The following is a 25188-nucleotide window of genomic DNA, read 5'->3' as shown; positions in this document are numbered from 1 at the left end:
AAAATAAAAGAAGAAAAGATACTGAATGGCAAAATGGGAGTGGGGCAAATCAGGATTCTAAAATAGTAGGTGATTTGCACTTCTGTATTATTCCTGCTTTTTGGTTTGCGCTATTAATCAGGATATTTTAATTCTTCAAAAGTTCTTGTATCTAACGTTAATATATTAATGCAAAAATATTTCACTCGTTTATAATTTCATTGCAGAAGATGCAAATAGACTGTCTTCTTTCTTCCAGCAAGCTGAACTGAAAAACAGATAAACAGACACTCAAAGGTACAAGAAATTATAATAAGTGTGCTTATTGCAAAAAAGCCAAAGAAACAATTATAAAAAAGATTCCAATGATTCTTGTATAAAATGCAAAACCTATTTATAATGAAATCAATTTTTTTTCATATCTTTTTCCTCTCTATTTTTTCTGGGAAGGAGCAATGGTTTCCATCGATGTTTTGTTTGGTAACAGACTGTTTGCTTGTGAGACTTATCCAGACAAACTGCTGTATCTGGTGACATTTTAATCCAGTGGTGTCATATAAGTCTGTGCTGATCTGCGATAGTTTTACTTGCTCAATATATTCCAACTCACTTCACTAAATTCAATAATTTTCTGCCAACATCAAAATCTAACTCTTAAAAGAAAGCTAAGAAGCAATGCTATGTATACTTTTCTAATTGTACATTATGTCTTTCCCCCCTAGTGGTTTTAGGAAAAGGGCAGGAATTTGAATAGTATAAATTGGAATAAAGAAGTGGTTGTTTATAGTTCTTCAAGAAATATAACTCAGGATAGAAAAAAGCATAATAAAATCAGTTTACTTTGAAAGTGACTAAAATAGATATAATGTTGCTTCTCATTGGTTCACAATTTTCAAAATGAAAAAGCAGTTCGGTTCCAACTCAATGGACTTCTGAAAAAATGCATACAAATGTGCTCTTTGTGTTTTTGCTTTGAATAAAACAGAGCTAATTAATATTTCATCAAAATGATTATGGCCTCCGTATTGATCTAAAATTATTTATTTAACTTTCTGAAAGGAAAAATATTTCTGTAAGAAGCTTGTTGTAGTTTATAATAAATATCAAGAAACCAAAGTGAATTAAATACTATTGCACATCTTAAAATCCAATGAAGAGAACAACCTTTAAAACAAACTTCAATGTTTAATAGCCAAAATAATTCCTCATTATGTTTCCCCCTTTTAAAGAACCAGATCCTTGTTTGGAATTGGAAAGGCCAAGGAATATCAGAGGGGAGAAAACTTCTTGCATCAGCTGGTAGAAAGATTCCAAACAGAATTATGTGCTAAATGATGTGCTAAATATTTAGATATATACAGTATGAGAAAAAGATAATCTTTAAATATCTGGCTCTCAAGTCACTTACAGGTTAAAATACAACTGTCAGGTTCCAAATAATGCACCCATCACAAATTGAACTCTGATTGTGTGGAATCTGAAACCAAATGTGTGGAATCTAAAACCGAATGTTTCCTCAAAGAACTAATTTATTTAGATATACCATCTTGGCACCAACTGGTGGAAAGCCAGTACTAAAAATTCCCGGGCTTTCCACTTCACTATAAATAAGATTTTCTTATTTTTCCAAAACAATATGTCACATTGTCCAACCAGGATGAGAGTTGGTTGCTTGGCGACTTCACGCCTCCTTTTCTGGCCAGCCAGCCATTGGAATGTAGCTGATTCATCAGCTAACTATGTTGTTTTGACTGAGGACTCCATCCACCTCAGCTCTCCCCACTTTCAGCTTCTAAGTGTGTCAAACTGAATTCATGTTAACAACCCAGGATACAAACAATCCCACACCCCAATCAGATTCAGGCTGGACAACAACAGTGTCTTAATAGGTAATGAATGAAAACACAATTCTGTCAGAGAAATGCCTTATCTGACTAATACTTGTCAAATTATCATTTAGAATTTGGACTAGATGAAATAATACATGATTAAAAGTGATAAACCGGATCATATTTTTTCCCCAAAGTGATATTTACATTCATAGTCAACCAAATGTGTCTGAATTCTTATCATCCCCCAGATACATAGAAGAATGTAGGTTTAGGAAGGTTGTTCAACAATTTAAAAGCAAATTTTCTTTGCAGAATATAGCCAAAAATATTGACTACTGCCAACTAATGAAGTTCTAGAAAAAAATATGAATTTATTGATTCCCTCCTATGGACATGAATCAAAACTAATGTCTTGTAAGTAATATATGTTCTTTCTGATTCTTTTGACAGTTTATTGTAGTGTTTAACTTTCATGAAGTGGTAGACATTTTTCTATGCTTAGCCAAGTTTGAGCTTTACACCAAAGGTACTTGTGTCTTATCATAAAGGGTTTATTCATAAGTCTGCTGTAGTGAAGTTTGGAAAAGTAACTGAAATATATAACCAATTTGAGTTGACCCTTACTGGCAAGCTTTAGCTGAGGCAGCTTAGCAAAATTAAAATAAAAAATAAAGCATCAGTATGATTTCTCTCTTGAGAAGTGCTATTTTCTTGTAACTTGGATTTCTGTCAAGAAGCAGAATCTGGCAAGGGTGGCATGGAATGTTTACACATCTGCAAGGCTTCATTTTTAAAAATAAGAGAGGTTCCTGGGCACAAAAGAGTCTCTGTGGTTTATTTGTGGTAAAGCAACAACATTGCAGTCATATTCTGTATTATAATTTCAGATAACATTCAGAGGCATGTCCTAGATCAAAATAGCTGTAATTTATTGTGCTAAAGGTAGTCAATCATTACTTGGGAAAATCAGCAGTTACTTACTTAAAAATATCTGTATTGAATCACATCATAAAACATAGCAATCCATGTCCACAAGCTAAGCATTTAAACGTCCATTGAAATAGACATTTAGTTTTTGAATGCAACAGCACTATTTCTGATATTCTGCTTCCAGTACTAGAGAATATTATACTCCCTCTTTCCACCAAGAATTTGTATTCTTAACTAATAACTAATGTCAGATTTAAATATTTATGATTAGTAGTTATCCCAATAATACGTCTGATCTCCTTTCTAAAGCGCCAATTGGTATAAATTTAATATTTGATATTTTCATTTGGTATTTTTATAGTTTTGTGCAAAGCAAGACCTGTTTTTGTATATTTTAATTTCAAAATCCACCAGCAAGCTATGTGCTATGAATAAAAATAGGCTATCTGTATTTGAATTTAATATATAATTTATACCCTACTTTTTCTGCTTAGATTGGATGGCAGCATATTAGTTACATCATAGCTTGACTATTACATTTTTCTTCTGTCTGGATAGTGGTACTTCAACTCAAAGTTCTTTAGTGGTATGGCATTTATATAATAAGTCCAGCTGGCCATCCTTGAGATTCTGAGACAGAGAAAAAGCAGATATTACAATATGATATTCATCATTCCTATAAACCTTTGTTTCCTGAAGAAAAACTCAAATGAGCCCAGGTTCTAGTCTTGCCATATTTCTGACAATAATTCTTTGCTTTACCATTCTTGCCAAGGTCTGTTGAGTGAAAAATGTTCACTTTGCTACGTGTCGGGGATGAGAGGAACATTAACATTATATATTAGGATTAATCAATGTTGGATCAGGAAACCCTGAAGTATGAAGTAATTGACTATTAATTTCCCAGGGTATAACTGATTGCTCCATACTAGCTCCATTCAGGATCTTCTGTTCCTCACAGCAGATTCTAGTACTTTCCATGTCAAAGTAGCCAAATAATCCTTCTTAGAAAATAAAATAATAAATTAAAATAAACTCCAAAAATCTTGTACCAACTTTTGCAAAAGTTGGTATGAATTACTGCCTTTTACTTTCTCTCTTGTTTGCAACTGTCAATCATCTATTTTGTATTGCAACTGTCAATCCACTATTTTATATTTACTATTTCCATGTGAAAAGAAAACTATACTTTGCTGAATCTCAGCCCAGATACAGGCATAAAAACATTCATAGCCTCTAGAATGATTTAAATTAGGTAGCCTCAGTACATTCCTAATCCATATTGTTCCTTACTAAACAATTCCTTTAATGAGATAGCATATTAAAGAAAATAGTTGAACTAAGAATGTGGACTTTCTCCCCAAAGAGATTAAATTAACTAAGGAATATAAGGTTTTCTAAAAATAATAATAATAATATATTTCATTTCACACAAATTTAAAATCTAACTTTGTTTGACTTTATCTCCTCTATTGCTTCCACAACAGGCTTAATGGAAGTACTTCTGGTTGCAGGGTTCAAACTGCCACTGAAAGAGATAGTTTTGAAGGAGGAAAAGGAAAAAAGAATAGAGGAGACCAGATATGAAATTGTAGATTACTTTTCTGCCATATTTCAAAGAATAATTACTATCATGGTGATTTTGAAAATATGGAATATTCTATAAATATTGAAATACAATTTTCATAAATTGACTCTGCATGATAAAGCATTGTAATCTAAATCCAGTTATAATCATTGAAATTGAGCACTGCTTTCCCCATTGTAGTAATACATTATTTTCATTCACCCAGTCTAGCATTCTGCTTTCCATAATGATAAATTCTTGATTGTTTTTTTGGGAAAACAAACAAGTGAAACAGGTAAAGCCATGCAACACCTAGCAATTTGATGACATCGTTGTTCTAAAAACAAAACAGAACCAAAACAAAGCCTAAGTTGTTTGAAAGGTATTAATTTTATAGCCTGAAGAAATAGAGGTATTTCACTCTGCTTGTCATTCAGCTATTTTGTAGAATGGCAGAACTTTAATCTGCAGCTAGCAAAATAGGTCTGATGCTGAAACCTTTAGTAATAACAGCTGTGCAACAATTTGTGTTGAAAGATTAAAAAGGTGCTGTGAAGCTTGCAAAAGGCCAGACATGGCATCTGTAAGCAACCGGGTAAAGCCAACATACCTTTTCTTAGTATTGTGTTGCAGTTATGGAGGGGGGGCAGCTGTGCAATCGCAGAATAAAATAGAAATTCTTTAGGCTGCAGGTAGAGATTGCCTTTCTTCACTCTGAAGTACCATTTTGCTTTTGTATCCAAAATGCTGCAAAATTTGATTTTTAATTCATGGTAAAATACTTATGAGTTGTCTGTCTCTAGTGATTGTACTTTTGTAGAAGACTTTTAGATGTTTGAGGTGTTCAGTGGTGGGTTTCAATTTTTTTTACTACCGGTTCTGTGGGTGTGGCTTGGTGGGCGTGGCAGGGCAAGGATACTGTAAAATCTCCATTCCCACCCCACTCCAGGGGAAGGTTACTGCAAAATCCCCTTTTCCTCCCGATCAGCTGGGACTTCGGAGGCAGAGAAAAGATGGGAGCAGGGCCAGTCAGATTTTTTACTACAGGTTCTCTGAGCTACTCAAAATTTCCACTACTGGTTCTCCAGAACTGGTCAGAATCTGCTGAAACCCACCTCTGGAGGTGTTGTCTCTTACATCTTTCTAGGAATGCAAAAAATAGCTGCCTGCTGAATCAGGTACTTGTATTCATTATGAACTACTAGAGTCATCAGACAGGAGTTTTGCCAATGCTTCCTGTAGCTGATGGAGACTGGATATGTGATCTTCTTCCTCTAACACATGTGCACAGAGCTGTAGCCTTTATGAAAGGCCATTATGCAGTAATCTTAATTTTTTCCATGTAGCCTTTTTTAAAACAAAAAGCTCTGTAATTCAGAAGCTTGCCTTTGTAGTGCTCACAATTTCCTGTACCTCTGCAACACCAAGGTTTATGTCACCCTTATGACAAATTGTCTTTATTCTAGCAGTCTGTTTATGCAAGCACTGTCCCAGCTGTATCTATAAAAGGGACAGACATCATTAGACATCCACTACTATTGAATTAATTCATATGGATGGGTTAGCTCAATAGCGACCTACAAACCTTTGACCTATTGCAGCAAAGAAGGTTACATGCAGCAGCAAACCTTCTTACAAGCAGCCCATTTGGAAACAGAAATGCATCCATGTTCATATTTGTATCAATATTATTGGAGACATCTGGACAGATCACATGTCAATACTCGGAATGCTCAGGTACTACCAAAGTTTGCAAATTCTTAGAGAGCCTATCAGGGTTGACATCATGAGTGCTGTGATTAGGTTTCATTATCTTATTAATCAGCCTGTATGTCACAATGTTGCCATACTTCTCATAAGACCCTCACATCTGCTTCTAACCAAAAAATGCTAGAATTTCCAGAGTCTTCTTAATGGTCTGATGTATTGAAGTGAAAAGGGTTACAGAAACTTAGAAATGGATGTGTATATTATAACATCCCATTTATCATAGGGCAATGTGGTGATCAGTCAACATAATTTCTTTCTGTTTGGGGTCCAATTTAGCAGGATAGGTTGACTATCTCCCAAAAGGGAAAAAGAAAGAACAGAGGAGGAATTAGATGTGAGAAGAAATTTACTTAGGTAGAAATAGCAAAAGGGATAAATGCCATTGGCTTAATCCCTGATCTCATCTATATTCTAGTCTAGTCAACAAGGATATTGAGGTGGGTCTACTGCTATTCCACCTACCTTTTTCTAGTGATCTCAGTGCAAGGGATGTAGCAACCTGTAGCCAGATGATAAGCAATGCCCAGATGTTTTTGCCCTGCAATGTTTTGCAAAGTGCCACTCCTGTTTCAAATTAATTACATATGCCATTGGAACTAAGTAGAGATTCTCAAGTTCAAGTATCTGCTCAGCCATAAAGTTCACTGAATGACTTTGGGCCAAGTTGCCAAAGTTACAATGGAAAGAAAAAGAATATCTGCTATTCTTTGAAAAATATGGTAAAAATATAATAATAAAATATTTCCCATTATTTAACAAATACCAAATAACACAAATTCTTTTGTTCCAGCATTTAACTCAGTTTTCTTCAGTTTGGGGACCTATAGTTGTCTAAACATGACTGAATTACAGCTTCCAAAAGCTGTACTGGCAATGCTAGGAAACATGACTGAATTACAGCTTCCAGCTAGTACTGGCAATGCTGGGAATTTTAGTTCAGGAATATAGGGTAGATCTGCATGGAGCTGCTACATTTCTGTCTTTAATGGAGATGGCTGCCTAAATAAATGCATCACAGTTCACAAGACAATCTTGACGTTGCATGAGTTTGAATAGATAGGTCCAGTGAAATGTTTTTGGATGCTACTACTTGTTGACAGATGTTGATAGCAATAGCAATAGCACTTAGACTTATAAACCACTTAATAGTGCTTTTACAGCCCTCTCTAAGTGGTTTACAGAGTCAGCATATTGCCCCCAACAATCTGGGTCCTCATTTTACCCACCTCGGAAGGATGGAAGGCTGAGTCAACTTTGAGCTGGTGAGATTTGAACTGCACTCTAACCACTGGTGAGATTTGTACTGCACTCTAACCACTGCACCACCTTGGCTCCTATAAGGGATCCTAGCAATTCCAAGTATGCTAAGGGCCCAAATTAATGTTAGGGGCTCTTAGAAAGTCTTGTTTAATGAGAGCCCATGTCTTAGGGCCTATTGAGCTCAAGGACATTAATAAATGAAAACTAAATGTCAGGACAGCCTCCTTATATAGCAGTGCTTGCATTAAGAAAAAAATACAGATTTAATTATGAGATATTGGAAAAATATATAAGATAGGGTGCCAAGTTTCTGGAATTAGCATTGAGTACTATTTCATCCATTTGTTTGAGATGCTATTTCTTTACTAGCATGAAGTTCATTAAACTCTAAAAAATGCTAATATCAAAGCTGTTAATTTTTATGAAGACTAGGGATTAGATGTAAATATTCTTGGTGGAATATCTGATGAGTGCCTTTTGTACAGCAATAATAAATATAAGTTGCTTTAAATTTTTTGAACTGTACAGTCTGTCAATTAGTTAATTTTCCCTAAAGAGATTGAGGACTTTGGCATAATTTATATACTGTTAGTTCCTCTAGAATCTAACTAATCTAGTTAGTTAGATTCTTTTTCTTAATTAATACTACATTTATATTTGTAACTTTCTGGTATACTTGATACATTTTTTTATTAATCCCAATAGTTGGGTTGATATTCTTTTTTAATTATATTGTTGCGAATCTTGATACATTGTAGTTTTAATACAATGATACTTCTGCAGTATTAATTAAAATTATTTATTTTCTATTCAGTAATGAAAATAAAGAAAAGAGAAATATTCTGTCAGATTAATTATAACAGGGTAGTGGTATTATAAGCATAAATTATTTTTCTCTATAAAGTTGAGTAAAATATTAGAAAAAAGACAAAAAGACATAAAATTGAGTATAACATTAGGAAAAAAAATTCTGCAGGTTACATCAAAGTATTTATTGTACAATTAAGGTTTTGGTCTTGAACTGGTTACTGGATATAAAGTCTCCATTTATATCCATTTATAATTACCATACTTCATACTGTGTATATGTATTTGTGTTTGTATATGTTCATAAAAGAAAAAAAATAAGATAAGCAAAAGAAATTCAACAAGAATTAAAATATCAAACATAAAGAAAAAGAACTAATGGGTTTATTCCTTTCCCCTTTTTGCATATCTTCTAGTTTATCATATTGTAGGCACTTATGTCACTTAGAATGTGTTAGAGTTGAGATTCTCACTATCTAAGGTTTGTAACAAATCCTGTAATGTCTTTACATCTGCATTAGGCACAATGATATACTTTCTTTTTCCTTGCTACAATCCTACCCATTTTTCTACTCAGAGAAAACAGATATGGAGGCATGTGAAATGGTAATTTCAGTGGAGAGGGGAAGATGGAAGTTGCTTGGTTTTGCCTTCCACAGCTCTCCTGCCCATTCTGTGCCCGATAGATTTGCTTGCTAGTTAGTCAGCTTGTAGGTATACAAATGGGCTTCCTCCGGCTGCCCATCCTGGTCTCAACGGCATGTTCTGAGAGGCTCTTCAAAATAAGGTATGTGGACTAATAAGGTAGTAGAAACTGAAGCACAGCACACTGCAGTGCAGTGCAGTGCAGTGGGCGAAGAGGATAACTGAAAAGCAGGAATAGAGAACAAAATCAGGATGCTCTGTATATCTGAGAATGATTCTAGACCATGTCCATATATAGAACTGGATATAATACGGAAATAGCTCTCTTTTTAGTGATGGATGAGGGCAGTCTTTCTATCTTTTCTTTTTGATTTATTGGGAGCATTTGATTGCACCGAACATGGTTTTAGTGAGAAGACTCGAGACTCTGGTTTGGCTGGAGGACCATTTTCTTGCTTGGTTTCACTACCATATGGAGGATTTGACTTAACTAGTGGGTATATTTTCTTCAGCTCCTGTGCCCTGCCTTTGTAGTGTTCCACAATGACTACAAAGGCAGGGCACATCCTTATATTGATTTTCATTTCATTATCAGTGTCGGCATTGGTAAAACTTATTAAACCATATTGGTTGTTATGTCATAGATATGTACAGACAGTCCTTGATGTACCACCATAATGTAGCCTGGCAATTATGGGTGAAACTTCTGATGATCCTAAAGCAGGTCGTTATGTGACCAGACCTGATTTTATGACCTTTTTTGCAGCAATTGTTAAAGTGCCAGGGTCATTAAGTAGATACTATAGCAATTAATTAAACTCATTCAGTATCAGATTCTCCCTCCCCCCGAAAGTAAATGCTGGTAGCTTTTGGGAGTCCATTATAACTTTGAATGGTTGCTACATGACTGGTATTAAGTTGAGAACTACTTGTAGATAATACCAGCTCTATATTTTAGTGGGTTTGGACATGGCTGGGCTTTCAGTGTGCTATCCCAATGGTTGATCATGAAAGATCTGCTTTGACATGACAAAAATGTTGGTATTGGGTAGGGAGAAGCATTTGGCAGAATGTAAATAGAATGTTGGCCTGATCATTCTTAGAAGCTGAAAAATTATGAATTGTGTCCAAGGCTCGAGATTCAGTGGCCATCTTAGAGCCATCTCTCACCATGTCAACTCAGGTTAGTGCTGAGGTTTGGGGTTGCTTTGTTACCTGAAAATTCAATCAGGTCTGTCCTTTTCTTTCAGGTTCTGATCTAAATATAGCTATGATGTGTCCTGGTTATCTCCAGATTGGATTATTGTAATTCACTGTATGCTGGGTTTCCCTTGATTCTTGAACTTAGTTTGTAAATCCCACTTCAGCAGATCATATTTATTTGACAAATGCACTGGGCTCATTTTATTACTTGAGCTACCTATATCTTTCATCTTCATTACTCCCAAGAAGTAACCAATTTTTTGCTGCTTTGATGATTTTTCATGAACTGTACTCCACAGTTTATTCTCTGTTGCTTCTTTTCACCTTATTATATTTAATAGGGCTAGAGAAGTAATAAAGTGCCCAGTAGCAATTTAAGATCCACAAAAAGAATGTATAGTACTTCTAAAAAACCTCTGAAGGTAATGAACAATTTAGGGATTATTCTGAGAAGTACATATATAAAAATGTATTTTCAGGCTTCTTTTGAAGCAAATCTAATGACTTCAGGCAATGCAGAAAACAATAGCATGATTTGTCTGAGGTCAGCCATGGTTCTGTTTCATCACTCCTATAAGTGACATGGCAGGATCTGTAGGGAGAAAGGTCTAGTTTTCAATCTTCTTTTCCAAAAGGTCACTAAGTCTATATGCCCCTCCTTTGCTTCTTATCCTTTTGCAGATGTACATAGTACTGAAGCTTTTATCTTTCAGGCCATTGGGGAAGGCAGAGTCACATGGCATCCTTTCTAAACCAGAGCAAAGACATATCCCTTCTTGACTTTTTGGAAAATTAAAAGCAAGAAGGAAATGAAATAAAATATAACATTCTGCCTCAGGATCTTATAGTATTAAGGAATGTAATTTGGGACATAAATCAATTTTTCAAGAAAAATGTACAGCCAAGTTTCATTTTTTTAAAAAAAGGAGCTACTAGAACACATCTGGTAATTGCTCTCAAGGTAGGTAAGTAGAGATATTAGATAGATGATAGATAGATAGATAGATAGATAGATAGATAGATAGATAGATAGATAGATAGATAGATAGATAGATAGAGAATTTATACTAGATTGATAGATAATAGAGATGGATGATAAATATACATAGATATAGATGAGATAGAGGTAGATAATAAATAGATAAATAAATAGATAAATGAGAGATAGCAATTAATAATGAAATAAACCTCGCAAATGAAAGGGTATCTGGGAAGGATTTTTTTTTAAAAAAAAAATAAGGTAGTAGCCCAACAGCATGATCAAAGCAGGAATCTGTAAAACAAGTTGGGGCTTTCTTGTGTGGGTGTGGCCATTATCTTGACTTTTTTGCACAGTATCAACAAACACTTGCACAGAAGTATTTGTGGATACTTCTGTATTAATGACTTTACATAAATCAAACTGCTTAGAAAGGTGGGTCATATGCAGTTCTCAGCAATAATTTTTGCCATTCCTGAGATCATAGCACCACTTGTAATCCTCTCAAGATTGCAGAAGGAATGTGCTACTCCAAAGGTCTCCAACCTTGGCAACTTTAAGACTTGTGGACTTTAACTCCCAGAGTTCTTCAGCCAGCTTTGCTGGCTTTGCTGGTTGAGGAACTCTGGGAGTTGAAGTCCACAAGTCTTAAAGTTGCCAAGGTTGGAAACCCCTGCACTAGGCCTTTGCAATGCTTAACAAACGTATTTCCCAGTTTTGCTACATATTCCAAATTAGGGAAAAAGGTCAAAATACTTGACCATAACTTCTCACAGTGATATGATTAGGTGTGTATCCTGTGGTTTTGGCAAGGTAAAATTAATTCAGAAATAAAATGCCATTCTTGGTATAAAGTGGTATTTTGCCATGTTTGGATTAGGGTTTGCAGTTCTTCTCCTAACCTCAAACTATTATCTGAAAATTAGAAAATGACAGACAATGGAAATGAACATCTTAAGATGAGAAGCATATTACAGAAGTTTAATTAAAATGCAGGTAATATTTGGATGAAGGACCATCTGAAGATGATGGCAATAACTTCCATAATTCTGTAAAGAAAATTGCATGGATATAGTTAACAAAAATCAAGCTTGACTCAAGGACATTTCTAAATGGACAAATCCCCTTTGAAGTTGTAACATTACAACTTGGATGGAACTGAATGACCCTCAGTTCTGGAAAATAAGGAAATACAACTTTGTTGCCTTCATAATTGTGATCCTGATTGTCTTGCAATTATTAATCCCTATGGAAATATGCAATTTTAATGAATTTATTTATTATTTAAACTTTGTATATTTTAGTTCATAAACTCTTAAACATGCATTAGAGGTATTTTAAGTTTCTTGTCTTCATCAAATAAAAAATGTGGTCAGGACAGTAAGGGCCAAGATTCTAGAGTTAGTAAAGAATCTTTTCAGCCAATCATGGCTTACTTAAACCATGCAGCCATTGAATGCAAAGATTTAGTCAACTAAGAGTTCTTTTCATGGTTTGAAACTGACTAGTTATTGAGTTGACTGTGGTATTCTGTGTGTTGAAGTTTACACATCTTAAAATTGAGGTTCAGAAACACTGGTCTAGAATAAATTGCACTTGGCCTAATCCAGCAGGGCTTTTCTTCTATTTGAAATCAGCATTATGTGATACATCCAGCCAGGAGTTTTACGCATACACAGAAAACTGGGATGAATGATAGGGCTCATTCATCATTCATTCTCTTCTTGAAGAAACATTGAATCCTATTGTTGTTGTTTTTATTGTTGATGTTATTAAATTCCAAGGTATATTGGATAAGACTAACACAGTACTTTTGATCTAGTTCAAGAGATTATTGTAGCTGGTTTGGACACTGAAGTTACCTTGGATTAACTTTCCAAAGAATGGCAGGGAAATACTGGTGATAATAGTAACAGCAAAAACAAGGAAGGACGTAAATGTAAATGTAATTGGAGTTGGCAGGTATTTGAATATGCTGGAATAAGCTTATGTTAGAGTACCATGTTTTGCAATTAAGATTTATCTGTTTATTTGCTTGTTTATTGACATCAAGTTCATAGATTCTCCTAAGAGGGCAAAGGTCTTCATTTTGATTTCTTAACATGAGTGAGACTTTATCCATTTCCATTTTCTCAGAATAGTGAACCTACTTGTCACTTGGTTTATTCTAAATATTTTTTCCTGTTTAAAATCTAGCACAGGTTAGAAAAGACCTAAATCACTACATTAGTAATGGATATTATACAGAACAGAGTAAATTACCAAGTTACTTATAATTTTACACTTATAATTTAAAAAAACTTTGAAATATATTCCTTTGCATATTACAAAATGAAGCTTAAGTGATATGAAGACAATCCATATGGATGAACCCAGTGGTGAAACTGAACTGATTTTCTACCGGTTAGCTGGCTGTGCATGCGTGCTAAGTGTGCTCATGTGCTTTGCACACCAAATGCAAGGAACACACGTGTGTGCAGTGCATGTCAAAAGGAGGCATGGGGTAACTAGAAGAGCACGCGGTGTGTATGTATGTGTGATCAGCTGTGGCATGCAATGTTTTTTTTTACTTTTAAAAGCATTTTTTACACCCTATTTGGCCTAATAGGGTGTAAAAATGCTTTTAAAAGTAAAAAAAAGGCTGACGATCACGCAACTCAGCTGTGATTGTCAGAGCTTCTTTTTTTTACCTTTTAAAAGCATTTTTTAAAAGAAGCAGCAAGCAGGGAAGCAGGTGCCTGGGCATTGGGTGAGCATTGGCGGGGGAGGTCAGGGATTTTTGCAATCGGTTCTCCGAACCACCCGCCACCATCACTACTGGATCGGCTGATCTGGTCTGAACCTGGAGCATTTCACCCCTGGGTAAATCTTTAATGAATTTTCTAGCATAATTTCTATCAAATAAAGAGTTTCCTCAAAGTTTTGAAACTTAACTACAAACAGCATTGAGGAAAGCAAATTACTTCAATCATTTGTCACTTGGATCATGCAATCCTGTGTTTGGTGAATATGGGATGATAAGGGATAGAGTTGCAGCCTTAGGTATCAAAATATCTTGGACAATGTTTTCAAACTTTATGATATTTTTTTTGTTCACCTGCCTTCTGATTTAATGTTGTTTATTGTTTAAAGGCCTGAATCAAAGGAATTTTCTTATAAATTTTCCAATAATGATGATATCACTTCTTTGGGCTATTTGACATCCCTGTCAAATAGCTGATTATTGGCTGAATATTGATTGTCCTGTAATCAAACATCTTTAAAAGCTATATTTATAATTTTGACTCTGGTCTAGCATGGAGAAACCACAGATACTTTTAAAATCTTTCTTAGAATGGGGTAAAATTTCCAGGAAAATTAGACCAGGAGTCTCCAACCTTGGTCCCTTTAAGACTTGTGGACTTCAACTCCCAGAGTTCTGGGAGTTGAAATTCACAAGTCTTAAAGGTCCAAGGCTCGAGATTCAGTGGCCATCTTAGAGCCATCTCTCACCATGTCAACTCAGGTTAGTGCTGAGGTTTGGAGTTGCTTTGTTACCTGAAAATTCAATCAGGTCTGTCCTTTTCTTTCAGGTTCTGATCTAAATATAGCTATGATGTGTCCTGGTTATCTCCAGATTGGATTATTGTAATTCACTGTATGCTGGGTTTCCCTTGATTCTTGAACTTAGTTTGTAAATCCCACTTCAGCAGATCATATTTATTTGACAAATGCACTGGGCTCATTTTATTACTTGAGCTACCTATATCTTTCATCTTCATTACTCCCAAGAAGTAACCAATTTTTTGCTGCTTTGATGATTTTTCATGAACTGTACTCCACAGTTTATTCTCTGTTGCTTCTTTTCACCTTATTATATTTAATAGGGCTAGAGAAGTAATAAAGTGCCCAGTAGCAATTTAAGATCCACAAAAAGAATGTGTAGTACTTCTAAAAAACCTCTGAAGGTAATGAACAATTTAGGGATTATTCTGAGAAGTACATATATAAAAATGTATTTTCAGGCTTCTTTTGAAGCAAATCTAATGACTTCAGGCAATGCAGAAAACAATAGCATGATTTGTCTGAGGTCAGCCATGGTTCTGTTTCATCACTCCTATAGTGACATGGCAGGATCTGTAGGGAGAAAGGTCTAGTTTTCAAATCTTCTTTTCCAAAAGGTCACTAAGTCTATATGCCCCTCCTTTGCTTCTTATCCTTTTGCAGATGTACATAGTACTGAAGCTTTTATCTTTCAGGCCATTGGGGAAGGCAGAGTCACATGGCATCCTTTCTAAACCAGAGCAAAGACATATCCCTTCTTGACTTTTTGGAAAATTAAAAGCAAGAAGGAAATGAAATAAAATATAACATTCTGCCTCAGGATCTTATAGTATTAAGGAATGTAATTTGGGACATAAATCAATTTTTCAAGAAAAATGTACAGCCAAGTTTCATTTTTTTAAAAAAAGGAGCTACTAGAACACATCTGGTAGTTGCTCTCAAGGTAGGTAAGTAGAGATATTAGATAGATGATAGATAGATAGATAGATAGATAGATAGATAGATAGATAGATAGATAGATAGATAGAGAATTTATACTAGATTGATAGATAATAGAGATGGATGATAAATATACATAGATATAGATGAGATAGAGGTAGATAATAAATAGATAAATAAATAGATAAATGAGAGATAGCAATTAATAATGAAATAAACCTCGCAAATGAAAGGGTATCTGGGAAGGATTTTTTTTTTTAAAAAAAATAAGGTAGTAGCCCAACAGCATGATCAAAGCAGGAATCTGTAAAACAAGTTGGGGCTTTCTTGTGTGGGTGTGGCCATTATCTTGACTTTTTTGCACAGTATCAACAAACACTTGCACAGAAGTATTTGTGGATACTTCTGTATTAATGACTTTACATAAATCAAACTGCTTAGAAAGGTGGGTCATATGCAGTTCTCAGCAATAATTTTTGCCATTCCTGAGATCATAGCACCACTTGTAATCCTCTCAAGATTGCAGAAGGAATGTGCTACTCCAAAGGTCTCCAACCTTGGCAACTTTAAGACTTGTGGACTTTAACTCCCAGAGTTCTTCAGCCAGCTTTGCTGGCTTTGCTGGTTGAGGAACTCTGGGAGTTGAAGTCCACAAGTCTTAAAGTTGCCAAGGTTGGAGACCCCTGCACTAGGCCTTTGCAATGCTTAACAAACGTATTTCCCAGTTTTGCTACATATTCCAAATTAGGGAAAAAGGTCAGAATACTTGACCATAACTTCTCACAGTGATATGATTAGGTGTGTATCCTGTGGTTTTGGCAAGGTAAAATTAATTCAGAAATAAAATGCCATTCTTGGTATAAAGTAGTATTTTGCCATGTTTGGATTAGGGTTTGCAGTTCTTCTCCTAACCTCAAACTATTATCTGAAAATTAGAAAATGACAGACAATGGAAATGAACATCTTAAGATGAGAAGCATATTACAGAAGTTTAATTAAAATGCAGGTAATATTTGGATGAAGGACCATCTGAAGATGATGGCAATAACTTCCATAATTCTGTAAAGAAAATTGCATGGATATAGTTAACAAAAATCAAGCTTGACTCAAGGGCATTTCTAAATGGACAAATCCCCTTTGAAGTTGTAACATTACAACTTGGATGGAACTGAATGACCCTCAGTTCTGGAAAATAAGGAAATACAACTTTGTTGCCTTCATAATTGTGATCCTGATTGTCTTGCAATTATTAATCCCTATGGAAATATGCAATTTTAATGAATTTATTTATTATTTAAACTTTGTATATTTTAGTTCATAAACTCTTAAACATGCATTAGAGGTATTTTAAGTTTCTTGTCTTCATCAAATAAAAAATGTGGTCAGGACAGTAAGGGCCAAGATTCTAGAGTTAGTAAAGAATCTTTTCAGCCAATCATGGCTTACTTAAACCATGCAGCCATTGAATGCAAAGATTTAGTCAACTAAGAGTTCTTTTCATGGTTTGAAACTGACTAGTTATTGAGTTGACTGTGGTATTCTGTGTGTTGAAGTTTACATCTTAAAATTGAGGTTCAGAAACACTGGTCTAGAATAAATTGCACTTGGCCTAATCCAGCAGGGCTTTTCTTCTATTTGAAATCAGCATTATGTGATACATCCAGCCAGGAGTTTTACGCATACACAGAAAACTGGGATGAATGATAGGGCTCATTCATCATTCATTCTCTTCTTGAAGAAACATTGAATCCTATTGTTGTTGTTTTTATTGTTGATGTTATTAAATTCCAAGGTATATTGGATAAGACTAACACAGTACTTTTGATCTAGTTCAAGAGATTATTGTAGCTGGTTTGGACACTGAAGTTACCTTGGATTAACTTTCCAAAGAATGGCAGGGAAATACTGGTGATAATAGTAACAGCAAAAACAAGGAAGGACGTAAATGTAAATGTAATTGGAGTTGGCAGGTATTTGAATATGCTGGAATAAGCTTATGTTAGAGTACCATGTTTTGCAATTAAGATTTATCTGTTTATTTGCTTGTTTATTGACATCAAGTTCATAGATTCTCCTAAGAGGGCAAAGGTCTTCATTTTGATTTCTTAACATGAGTGAGACTTTATCCATTTCCATTTTCTCAGAATAGTGAACCTACTTGTCACTTGGTTTATTCTAAATATTTTTTTTCCTGTTTAAAATCTAGCACAGGTTAGAAAAGACCTAAATCACTACATTAGTAATGGATATTATACAGGACAGAGTAAATTACCAAGTTACTTATAATTTTACACTTATAATTTAAAAAAACTTTGAAATATATTCCTTTGCATATTACAAAATGAAGCTTAAGTGATATGAAGACAATCCATATGGATGAACCCAGTGGTGAAACTGAACTGATTTTCTACCGGTTAGCTGGCTGTGCATGCGTGCTAAGTGTGCTCATGTGCTTTGCACACCAAATGCAAGGAACACACGTGTGTGCAGTGCATGTCAAAAGGAGGCATGGGGTAACTAGAAGAGCACGCGGTGTGTATGTATGTGTGATCAGCTGTGGCATGCAATGTTTTTTTTTACTTTAAAAGCATTTTTTTACAACCTATTTGGCCGAATAAGTTGTAAAAAATGCTTTTAAAAGTAAAAAAAAGGCTGATGATCACGCAACTCAGCTGTGATTGTCAGAGCTTCTTTTTTTTACCTTTTAAAAGCATTTTTTAAAAGAAGCAGCAAGCAGGGAAGCAGGCGACTGGGCATTGGGTGAGCATTGGCGGGGGAGGTCAGGGATTTTTGCAATCGGTTCTCCGAACCACCTGCCACCATCACTACTGGATCGGCTGATCTGGTCTGAACCTGGAGCATTTCACCCCTGGGTAAATCTTTAATGAATTTTCTAGCATAATTTCTATCAAATAAAGAGTTTCCTCAAAGTTTTGAAACTTAACTACAAACAGCATTGAGGAAAGCAAATTACTTCAATCATTTGTCACTTGGATCATGCAATCCTGTGTTTGGTGAATATGGGATGATAAGGGATAGAGTTGCAGCCTTAGGTATCAAAATATCTTGGACAATGTTTTCAAACTTTATGATATTTTTTTTGTTCACCTGCCTTCTGATTTAATGTTGTTTATTGTTTAAAGGCCTGAATCAAAGGAATTTTCTTATAAATTTTCCAATAATGATGATATCACTTCTTTGGGCTATTTGACATCCCTGTCAAATAGCTGATTATTGGCTGAATATTGATTGTCCTGTAATCAAACATCTTTAAAAGCTATATTTATAATTTTGACTCTGGTCTAGCATGGAGAAACCACAGATACTTTTAAAATCTTTCTTAGAATGGGGTAAAATTTCCAGGAAAATTAGACCAGGAGTCTCCAACCTTGGTCCCTTTAAGACTTGTGGACTTCAACTCCCAGAGTTCTGGGAGTTGAAATTCACAAGTCTTAAAGGGACCAAGGTTGGAGACCCCTGTATTAGACTATCTGATACCTAATGTAATGAAAACACTAATTTCAGAAAGATAGGTGGAGCTGTTTTGCGATTAGGCTGCTTTAGAAAAACATGTTAATTTATTTAGCCAGAATTAGGTGAAATTTATGGGCAAGATACATCACAATTATTCTTTGCAAATGCAATTCATATCTGTTCTGACAAATTACTTCAGCCTGATGCAACTTGAAAAGGTCAGTGTTAATCTAAAAACAAAGAACCGTGAGTCCTGTAGAAAAGGCCAAATCAGCTTAAATTGTAGCTCATTGTTATATGCATCGTTATTAAGGCACAATGGCACATTATGATCTTTATTCCTAATGTTTGATTCTAAGATAGTTCCTAGTTGCTGAGAGACAAAACAGATGGACAAGAAGTGTGTTTTGTTCATAAACCTTGTTTAGGACTAGGATTCAAATAACAGTATAACTAATTCCATGAAAACAAGAGGGTATTAAACATGTGTGATGCTTGTGTTAATTCTGTTAGTCTGTTTTAAAAACCTAAGAAGCATTAGTTTTAATTTATTTATTTCCAATAACACAGAAATAACACAGTTTGCAGTATATCCTTTATATGTATCAATGTGTGTGTATGTGTATATATATGTGTGTGTGTGTGTAATTACAAATACACACACACACACACACATATTCTCTTTATTTTGGATATTTAACAGTTTTTAATTGCTGCATTATACCGTATGTAATACATATGCAATGTGTGTTTGCATAACTTTGATCAGATGTAGAAATAGATTCAAAAAGCCTTTTTAAAGCCTTATCTCAGACATAAAAGAAAAGATTAATCGTTTTGCAGTATTCTATAATCCTACTGTACAAATCTAACTATCTGAATCTTGAACTCATCTTCTCTCCTCTTCTGTTCATACATAATAATCCAACTGTTAAAAACTGTGATTTTTCTGATTTATAAAGTTCAGGCACATTCAACTTTGGAATCTGAACTTCAAGTACTGTACTTCCTATCCACCTGCCCAGTACTTGCTATTGGCTCAGTGAAAGATGGAAAGTTAAGTTTTTGGAGTAAAAAAAATCTCTCCAGAAATCATTTGTTTGGCACCAAGAAGAATACTCCAAACCACATGCAGGAAAACCAGTGGTTTTATCTTCTAATGTTCTTCTTGCAAGAACATTGCCAGATACAGTAGTTGAAGAACCTGTTTCTGGATAATCCATCTAGGAAAGATCTGTGGGCTTATGTTATACCTATGGCACTTACAAACTGATAAATAGGCAGTAGTTTCACATATGTCCCTAGTATTTATTTATTTATTTATCAAGTACGTATTAGATAATATATATAAGTATAAGCATTAATTGAATACATAAAATGAATACCAAAAATGGGAACATTAGGACAGAGACGGTAAGCACAATACTGCTCTTATGCACGCCCCTTACAGACCTCTTAGGATTGGGTGAGGTCAATAGTAGCCAGTCTAAGGTAAAAATTTTGGGGGTTTTGGGATGAAACCAGAGTCAGGTTGTGCATTCCAGAATAATCTTAATAAAATACTGCATTTTGTGAAAGAATTGGTGTCTGACTTTGAAATGTACAACACAATTGCTGTTTATATTATATTATATTAATATCTGCCAATGTATGTAAGGTAATAGGTTTCCATAATTTTATAATAAACTGATAGAATCAAAATGTAATAACAAGTCTGGATACTTTATATATATGGATGCATAACCTAAAATTTGTATTTGGGATTAAGATAGTTTTACCAAGAAGAATATAGTGTGTGATACACAATGATAAATGGATTGTTTTATTTTCTTTTGTCATAAAGCTATTATTGTTATACTAGGGGTGTGGGTAAATTATGAATGTATAAGAAATATTTTGGTATAATTGCACAATGTTTGACTGCTTTATATTCATTTTTATCCCTGGAGATTTTACCAATGCCTATTGCTACCCATCTGGCAGGATATTCATAAACAATCTCCAAACTCTGTATTGTCGGTGCTTAAATTTGTATCATTAACTTTATTGTGATAGCTGTTTTATAGATGTTTTCCTCTAACATTATTGATTTGGAAAGATTGGCATACAACGCTGTATTGAAATGAATGAAATGGAGAAATATCTCATGTAATTGATTACTAGCTATGTAATCTTGCAGTTAATGGTAGCGTCAGCTAATAGACTATAATGTCTTCCTTTGCTGATTAAAACTAAGTGTTTCCTTTCGAAAACTGTAAGTGGGAATCATGCAGATTTGATGAGGGACATGTAACTATTTTAAGATCTTTAAATGAAGTTTATTCTCAGGTAAATGTGCATATAATTGCAGTCTTAGTACTTTGTTTCTGAACAGTGCTAATTATATTTTTCATAACTCTTTAGAAAGAAAATGCATTATTGTTGCTCCCTTGTTTTGTCATGGCTGGCTGCTAACTTTTAATGAGTCTTGTGAATGCTTGCATATTTGAATTAATATTTGCCTACATAAAAAAAAAACTATTGGTGAGAAAGCAATAGCAAATAGATTGTGTTTGTGTAAGAAGCTTGACCAGATCAGAAAAAGACTTGGTGCTTATAGTTGCATAATATGTGAACCTTTAGATTTAATTATTAAGTTTTGTTTCATTTTTAAATGGCCTAACATGATGTTTACAGTAAATCCCTCAGGTGGATTCCTTCAATAACTAAAATAATTGTGGCATGTGATTGCTTATTTTCTTTCAGTGGGGATATCCTGAAGATGACCAAGACTTTGGAAGGATTATAAATATTATACTCTTCTTATTGTATAGATAGATTTTCAGAAATGAAGCTCAAACTCAATCAATCCTATCCAATGGTACCCAGAGAAATTATGATAGAATTGTCCAGTTCTACTTTTTGTGTTTGAGATATGAACACTTCGAAAATTATTTAAAAGTTGGGTTTCAAACTGCATGCAGGCACATTATTCTGCTGTTAATAAAAGTTACCCCCCCTTCCTCTGCCAGGCTTCCACATGAGTCTTCAAAAGGAGCATCTGCATTAAAGACAAGATTTATTAATGTCAAACTAACTCATAAAGCAACTGCATCGTTTTCTTAGATACATCCAGAAGCCTGAAAGAAGAGTTGTTTAAATTAATAGTACAGTGCTGCTGTGCTTGTATAAGATCTGAAGTATTTCATCTAAATCAGGGGGTCCCAACCCCCAGGCCGTGGCCATTACCGGACTGCAACCTGTTCAAAACCCGGCCGCGGGTCAGATGGGCAAGCACGCATGTGTGAAGTTCCAATTGTGTGAGCGGTGGACAAGCACTCTCCAGTTGCATGTGTGGAGCTCTGTGTGGGAGCGCAAGTGCCTGCCGCTGGTGTGGCTGAAGCTTCACTCATGACCGCAAGTGCCCTCCTTTTGTGCGAGTGGAGCTTTGCACACAAGCACAAGCACCCTCTGATCGCCTGCCACTCACATGCGTCCCTGCCTTGGGTCGGGCTGCCAAGCTGGAAAATACACACAACTCTTTATCACTTTATCACTTTATCTACACAGTTTAAAATGAGGTTTTATATATATATATATTAGAATATTTGAGATGTTCTCCAAATAGCAGTAGAATTAGCTTAGGTAGTACTCTGTATGCATTTCATATCTTTCAATTACTTCCGGTTGCATTTTCCAGTTTGAAAATACAGTTTCTGTTCTCACAAAGAAAATGTAGCCTGCAAAATTATTTTTTTAAAAGAATACATGGTGCATTCCATTGTAGATACAAATCATTGTCTAAGCTTGGTAATGTACTTTGAGGAAAAGTACAGTTTCAATTTAAAATTGATTATCTATAGATGTCAGTCCAGCTTTGCACAACATTCATACTTGTAAAGTTATACTTTTCAGTGGAGTTTTTATCATTTTTACATATTGTGATTTTAATTTTTAGGGGTCAAGTAAATAATTAAATAGTACGGTATATCCTATTGTTTCCTGGACATAAAACTCTCCCAGTTTTCTGGGATATACAGTAATAGCAACTCTTGCACTTTCATAATGTTCTGTGTAAGCTTGTTACTCTAATAGTTTCAGGAAGCAATATCTCCATGCAGATGTTATTTAACTGTCATTAATATGTGTTTCTACTTTGGACTATGCTTTGGATTGAAATTAAATATGTTATGTCTCTAAATCTTCTCTAAAAAGATGCCAACAGAATTCAGACTTTCCTATCAAATCCTGTCAAGTCTGATTCACATAGTTACTTATTGAGCTTCTTTAGCATTAATTTCAGTGGGATTTGATCTTTTATTAAAATAAAGTTAATTATTTTAGCTAATTATTAGTGCTGATAAACAACTCAACATTAAGACAAACTGAGTTCAATCATGAATTTCTGTATGGACTAAAAATAATAAAATTAGGCCTCATCTACAGCTGTTTGTCTTTCACGATTAGTTCTTACATGCTGAAATGTTTCAAGGTGTATGCTCTTAGGTTATATCAAATCAAAGATACTGTATTTCTTGGGCATTTGAATAACATTACTTTATTACTTTATTAATTATTACAATGTCTCTATTTTATTTATGAAGCAGAACCCAGCTTCTGGTTCTGGTTCTGGTTCTGGTTCTGCTTAGAGCAGCTTAAAGATTTTTTGGGAAACATTAGGATGATAGTTGGTAGATTTATTTCTTACCAAGTGGTTTGGTTTTGGTTTTTTACCACGAAAGGTGGGAGATTATATTATCTTTTTTTGCTTTTAAATACTGTTAAGTCTACTGCAAAGGTAAATACTATAGTGTTTTTTTTTTTACATATTATATATTATTATCTAAGGAGCTTCCAACAGTGAAGAGAGATACAGACATTGTCAGATATTGTTCATCTTTATAAAAAGAAGCCAATTTTTCCAAATTTTGAGAAATTCCTTCTATAACAGGGCCTCTGTGGCTCAGACTGGTAAGACAGTCTGTTATTAACAGCAGCTGCCTGCAATTACTGCAGGTTCAAGCCCCACCAGGCCCAAAGTTGACTCTGCTTTCCATCCTTTATAAGGTCGGTAAAATGAGGACCCAGATTGTTGGGGGGCAATAAAAGTTGACTTTGTATATAATATACAAATGGATGAAGACTATTGCTTAACATAGTGTAAGCCGCCCTCAGTCTTCGGAGAAGGGCGGGATATAAATGCAAATAAAAAAAAATAAAAAAAATATCAGAGATTATAATCAAGAGTAACTAGGCAGAATGTCACCATAGGCCTATAGATACTATATGGTTTATAATGGGAACAGTCAGCTACTGAAGAAGAGTGTTGACCACAGTCATTACTTAGAACAGTTGCATATATATTCACTAAACAGATGGGAAATCAGATGCACCTTTTAATATCTGTCTAAGCAGCGGCTATGCTATTCTGGCAGGGGAGTTCTAGGACTTGGAAGTTCACACAAGTTAAAGTTGCTAAGATTGAGAAACACTGTTATAGATCAATAATTCATTCTTCCTCTCACTTGCCTGCATTCATTTGCACACTTAAAATCCAAGATAGATTTATCAAAGCTGCTTTATTCTTCACTATCCATGACAATAGTCCTTACACATCTTCAATGTTGGCCTCTCATTTTCTGTTCTCCTATTGGGCCAGCAAGAAAAGAAGCAATGAATCACTTTTTTCTGCTACTTCATACCCCCAAAGGATAATGGAACTCTACTTTGTGCTTCATAACAGTAATAAATTTTGTGGATTTTCTCTCCATTATAATTATTCCTTTCTCCTGATCGTTTTTTCTGAGAGCAGATGAGATATTCTTTGAATATGTAAAGGTTTGCTTCAGAATTATAGCACTGGTCTAGCAATTCAAGTAGATTATAGGGGCTGCACAGCTATAAGTTGTTCTTTCTCTACTTTATGAGCAGTTGAATGACCTCTGCAACCAACACAATCCCTATGAATATGCAGAAATCTTCCTTTCACAGAAGAGAATAGAAGGAAGAATCTCTTCCACCACAGTATTTGGGTGCACTGTTTCTTCTTAATCATCATCATGCTAGCTCAAGACTGAACTTAGCAAAACAGAGAAAAAAAAGTTTTGATTTAATAGAGTGGAATTATTTTTCCCCCAGTTTGGTCTCAGTTTAACATATGAAGTACAGAATAATTTCTTATTATTTCCATTTTCTGCCACAAAAGCTGGTTGGCTTTATTTATCTCACAGGAAAAAAAAATCATATCAGCAGCAAATACACTGATGCCCACAAAAGTATTT

At 34.7% G+C, this 25188-nt stretch overlaps 1 long non-coding RNA gene across 2 annotated transcripts in view; it reads left to right on the top strand.

Annotated features, from left to right (window-relative positions):
* The window catches only part of LOC131195407 (uncharacterized), a 33512-nt gene extending 8333 nt beyond the window's left edge, over nucleotides 1-25179 (top strand). Inside the window, exons 3-5 of one of the 2 annotated variants that reach the window (XR_009154431.1) lie at nucleotides 207-276; nucleotides 2124-2225; nucleotides 21674-25179. This is a non-coding gene — a long non-coding RNA (uncharacterized LOC131195407). Of the gene's footprint in view, nucleotides 1-206; nucleotides 277-2123; nucleotides 2226-4228; nucleotides 8001-21673 lie in introns of those variants that run through there. The other variant, XR_009154432.1, reaches the window with a different exon arrangement.
* The last annotated feature ends 9 nt before the right edge of the window (nucleotides 25180-25188 follow it).

This window comes from Ahaetulla prasina, chromosome 3 (genome assembly GCF_028640845.1).
Source record: "Ahaetulla prasina isolate Xishuangbanna chromosome 3, ASM2864084v1, whole genome shotgun sequence".
NCBI classification, from domain to species: domain Eukaryota; kingdom Metazoa; phylum Chordata; class Lepidosauria; order Squamata; family Colubridae; genus Ahaetulla; species Ahaetulla prasina.
Note: the sequence above shows the minus strand (reverse complement) of the source record. Positions and strands in the feature narration are given on the sequence as shown.